At 39.9% G+C, this 5,627-nt stretch overlaps 1 pseudogene; it reads right to left on the bottom strand.

The window, feature by feature from the left end:
- Window positions 1-320: 320 nt before the first annotated feature.
- Window positions 321-3,966, bottom strand: LOC136163949 (elongation factor 1-beta-like; annotated as a pseudogene).
- Window positions 3,967-5,627: the final 1,661 nt, after the last annotated feature.

Raw genomic sequence — 5,627 nt, 5'->3', positions numbered from 1 at the left:
ATCACTCAGATAATTTTCTGCAGTGCTTGGCCAGTCTTTCCTAAACCTGAAGAAAACTTGAAGGTGGCCAGAAGATCAAATGAGACAACATATGTAAATATTCATAAGCTACATAGTGCTATGTGAATGAAAGCTGCCACAGAAGAGAAAAATATGTGAATCAGGCTGGGGTGGGGGGAATTCAAAGCACCAATCGTTGGAGAGGTACCACTGCACTGTGCAAGACTATTTCCTTTTTCTGCATTTCTTTTGTAATATTTTATCTATTTATTTTATTGTCTTTCAGACTTTTATTTAAGGGCACTGATCCATGATGGATTTTAGATCTTGTTGAATGCAGCCACTTCCATAGACTGTACATACTCATCAAAAGTAGAGATCTGCTCATCCAGCATGTCTATCTCAACTTTGTCATCTTCAACTACATACTGTATTTGAAGCTTTTTAATGCCATACCCAACCGGAACTAGTTTAGAAGAGCCCCAGAACAAGTTGTCTGCTTGAATGCTTCTGACTCACTCCTCTAGTTTTGCCATATTGGTCTCATCATCCCAAGGTTTCATATCTAATAAGATGAAAGACTTGGTGACAAGGGCAGGTATTTTTGGCTTTCTTTGACTCATACTGAGCAAGGCGTTCTTCTGTTAGCCTCTTGGCTTCTTTACTTTCCTCCTCCTCACCAGATCCAAAGAGATCAATGTCATCAACATCTTTACTATCTGTAGCTCCACTTTCTGTGGTGTCTTCCACATTAGCAGGGCCGTATTTGCCCAAAGCTTTCTTCACTCCTGGCAGGCTGGCCTTTTCCTTCTCATAAGATTTGATATGATTATACCAACGGAGGGCATGACACAAGTCAGCAGGTGGTGGACTAGAGACAGCTTCAAATACTGCCACATCTGCTTGTGATGGCACATACCCCTCTATGTAACTCTTGTCCACCAAGACAACAGCTGTAGTCGTTGAGTAACTGGAGGCCAGTGGGGCTTTTCAAGTCTCCAAAACCCAAGGCGACAACTAATCTAGAACTGTGAGGCAGTGTAGGAAAAGAGGCATGCAACCGGTCAGCAATGAGCACTAAGAGGAAAAAAAGCCTTTTGTAATATTTTAAGCTTCCTGGTTTATCTGATGACCTCTCAACCCTTCTGGAAGTCTCCTCCTAGAATCACATTCTCCATAAAGCTTAAATGAAACTTTTCCTCTAGTCCAATATGTTACTAATTCCACTATAAACCCTAACCAGCATAATGCATTTCTCAATTAGCATATTGCACGTGTGCAGTTATTTATTTATACACTTTCCTCCCACTAGGAACAGAAGTCACTTGTATTCCTCCCTATTTGCTTAGCACATATTGTATTAGGCATTTAATTCACATGTTCTGAAAAGCTTTAGATGTTCTGCCAGAGCAGAAGTCTGTGGTCTGTCTGGACTAACTAGAGGCTATGTACACATGCTCAGATCCTCTGGGTTTCCAGCACAGGGTCCGCAGGAGCTAGATTGTATTTCTTATCCTGATAAAGTTCATTTTTGTTGGTGTCATCCTTAAACTAGTCCTTAAACATCCTTAAACTAGACCTGGAGAAAAAAATAAGCCATGGAATTTCGGTCCCTGTAATTGTCAGACATAGTGATGATGGTTTCAGAGACTGGTCTAAGCTGGTGCAAATGATCCCTGAGGACTAAGAGAGTTTTCTCAATGCTCCCCAAACAATAATTCATAGACATCTACATCCAGCAATAAATTTGAGTACATGGTGGCTTGTATATGATGGAGGAGTACATTCTCCCATCACTCCTTCTTGTCTGAGGAAATAATTATGTTTCCCAGGATGGTTTGGAGCTACGGTTTGCATCTCTAGAAGAGTTCTGTGGAAAAGATGAAGATAGAGGACTGCTTTCTCTATCACTCACTGCTGACTAAAAGAGATGAGATATCCGTCTTGCAAACCACCTTTCTCAATTTAGTTACGCCAGAGAATCAAATAAATGTGTGTTTTATCTACTTAATCTCATGAATTCTATGCAAGCCTAGCCCAGTGGCTGACTGTGACAAGCCATCAGAAATCTCTTTTTAATTTTATATTTCCCCATTTCACAGCTGCTTGATAAATGATTGTATCTGACAGCATTTAATCCATGTAAGAGTGATCACTGGCGATGAGGGCTTTGGAAGGATTGTCTGCATACTGTCCTTCTTCTTGTGTATCCCTTTACCTGCTTTTTAATCAGCAGATACACCGCACACTGACAGAGTCTTTCATTACGTGCTCTATTCAGGGCTTCAGTACTTTTCACTGCTGGTACATGATAAACAGTAAAGATGCGCCCCCTACTACAAAAACAGATTTATTAATAAATAGCTGACACTTTGTACTTCTGCAGAATATCAAAGCAATTAGTGACAGCAGTACAATGATTTTCAATACATACAGAGCGAAATATCATATTGATTCAAGCTCAAAGCTTTCTCTAAATAACAGCTAAGGAATTGTCTACTGCATCTGGTCAATTCTTTTAAAGAACAGGTGGTAAAAAAGAAAATACATCAGTAAAACTGCTTCAAATAGTTCAACTGGATATATTAGCCAATTTGCCAATATAGAGGAACTAGTGGGCTAATGGCACAGAAAATGATTTTGGTTTCTTTTTTATCTTATATTTACATATAGGTGCATGTACATTTGTGTGTTTATATATGTATTTTATTGACATGCTTGTATATATGTATTTTACTCACATATAAACAGATGATAAAGTTCACCATTTTTGGATTTCACATAAAATTGAGATATTCATTGGATTTAAAAGTAAAGGGGGGGTTCACTGTGGGGAAAAATGGAATATTTAGATTATGAAACCTTAGATTCACAAAGTCATGGGACTATGAAGCAGAAGAAATTTAAAGAGATGGACTAGTCTAATTTTTCCCCTGGGGAAATACAATGTTCTTCCTACCCCCAACTTGTCATGACTCAGGCAGTATTACAGATGAAACATTGAAGCCAGGAAACAGAACCTGATTATCTAGCAAATAAAAATTCGTGATGGATCAGGAAATCTGCCATGCCCAGGTCTCAGTGCTTCCCTCCAGAGAGCTTGCTTCATTCATTCATTCATTCATTCAATGCCTACCAAGTTCTGAGCACTATTCTAAGTGCTGAGGAGGCAGCAGAGATTTAACACAGCCAACATTCCTGCCCTTGTCGCTCTTTTGCTGGACTCAAAAGAGACAGATCATAAATAAGAAAGGAAATGGTATTTTAAGAAATGAGTAATGTCATGGAGGAGAGCAGGGCAAGCCCATTGGAGCACACAGAGGAATGGGGGAATGGACTGCTATGTTTTGAATACGATGGTCAGGCAAAATCTCATTTTTTTTTTTAAATTTGAGTATAATTGCATTATAATGTTGTGTTAGTTTCTACTGTACAACAAAGTGAATCAGTCATATGTACACACATATCCCCTTCCTCTTGAGCCTCCCTCTCACCCCCTCGACCCACCCCTCTAGGTCATCACAGAGCACCGAGCTGAGCTCCCTATGTTACAGAGCAGCCTCTCACTAGCTGTCTCTTTTACACATGGTAGTACATATATGTCAATCCTAATCTGCCAATTCATCCCACCTTCCCCTTCGTATCCTCCTCCCCTGTGTCCACATGTGCATTCACTATGTCTGTGTCTCTATTCCTGTCCTGGAAATCGGTTCATCTGTACCATTGATAAAGTGATGAATAAGTAAGGACCTGAAGAATGAAAAGATGGGAATCACGGGGCTCTCTGGAGAGCGACCCCAAGGTGGAAGCACACTTGCTATGCTCAGACGTGCAAACTGCCTGCTTGTTTTCCCTGAGATTTATCTATCACATTCTATTCCTTTCAACTTCTTCATCAAAACTGTATTTTCTTGTTTTCCGTTGGAGACTAAGATAGCTCCACAAATCATCACCTGCTTCCATCATGGTTCCGAAGCTTGGAGCTGTGCCATTTTTGAGTCACTGCCTCTGCTTCTATCCCAGCCTCTCTGCATAATTGTCAAACTCCCCCTCTCTTCTGCCTGGGTCATCTAAGGACACTCCACAGCTCCTGGGCTCAGGGGAGGCATACAACTCCTCTCCTGTCACATTCAACACCTGAGGCTTATTTGACCCAATTTCTTCTCCTGACTTTTAGTTCCACCTTATGTCTAATCATCCTTTGAGAGAACAATGAAGGAAAAGGATGGTAGCGCTGCAGGTTACAAGGTGGGTTTATACCTTAGGTGGAATTGCAAATCAAACAGATCTCTATATTTGCCAGCTACGGGTACCCACTCCGTGCTAGGTGTCATGCTAGGTGCCGGGGATTCTGAGACACCTCTGCCCTCAAAGCGTTCACAAGAGATTGACATAAGCAATGACCATGTGTCTGCAGGCAGCACTATGGGGCTGCCCACTACTCAGCTCCAGTTCAGTCCCTTCATATAAGAGTATTGTTGGGGAGGATGTGTTTTGTGTATGTATCTGTGTTTTAATGTGGCCACCACTGTGCTAGGTGTTATATAGCAGACTAAAAAGTAAAAAATGCATGATTTCTCCTAAGGAGTTGGCTGCTTAGCTGGTATGACAAATTATAAATATATACTTGGAAAGTTATACAACAATGCACCACAAAAACCACAGTTCAAAATCAGAATAAGAGTACTATAAAGTGAAAATGACTGAGTCTTGTCTTCCAACCATCTCCTAAAATTATACTCATTTCCTCCAAGGTAAATCAATAATATGTAAAGAGATGAGCAACATTATGACTTGCATGAATTCCTATCAGTGATTCTGTGGTTGTTAAAAAATGAGTTCTATTTTTGGATGTATCCCTCTTTATAAATCTAGACTGTAACAATAAAGTCCTTAAAAGATAGAAATCCATTAGCTAACTTCATTTCTACTAATAACCTTAGCATTCCACCTACATGTGTATATTTTATTTTTTAATCCTATAAATTCACTATTTGGTAAAAGTTGTGGAAAATGTCTACTGTCGGACTCTTTGCCATTAAAAAAAAAAATCTGTCTCAGCATACTTTGCCTCTGACCAGCTTTCCTACCTGAGAATCTTACTCTGCCTTTTACGTTATTCACGTATAAGGAACAATGTCACTGTCCATCTTCTTTCTGTTTCTTTCCTTCCCCTGCTCTGCTCAGTGCTGTTAGTATTCCTCGCATGTCAACTGCTCCACCAAGGCTTCAGTCCTGTTAAGTTTGAGGTAAATATGTAGTATAATATATTCCAGTATTAGCTTTTCTGGTTGAAAAGCTCTAATGAAAAGGAATACCTGTGCCAAAGCAGGAACGTTAAAGTTAGAAATGGAGGAGCAGCTCTGCCTATATGGTAGATCCAATTTTGCTTGAAAAGATAGGATTTGAATAGGTTACAGTTTCCAGGAGTCATCATTTATTTGCACGCTAACTAGAAAATATATTATTTATTTATCCTCATGACAAATTATTCTCTCTGATGTGATTTTGAACATCCTGGGCAACATTAAGTCTGAATTCTGATCAGCGAAAGCCCAGGATTCTGGGTGCAGAGCCATTCTTAGCTTGTCCCTAAAGCAGCAGATATGGTGTAGGATCTTCCGAGG

This window comes from Muntiacus reevesi, chromosome 3, assembly GCF_963930625.1.
Source record: "Muntiacus reevesi chromosome 3, mMunRee1.1, whole genome shotgun sequence".
NCBI classification, from domain to species: domain Eukaryota; kingdom Metazoa; phylum Chordata; class Mammalia; order Artiodactyla; family Cervidae; genus Muntiacus; species Muntiacus reevesi.
The sequence above is the reverse complement of the archived record's forward strand: the minus strand, read 5'-3'. Positions and strand labels throughout refer to the sequence as shown.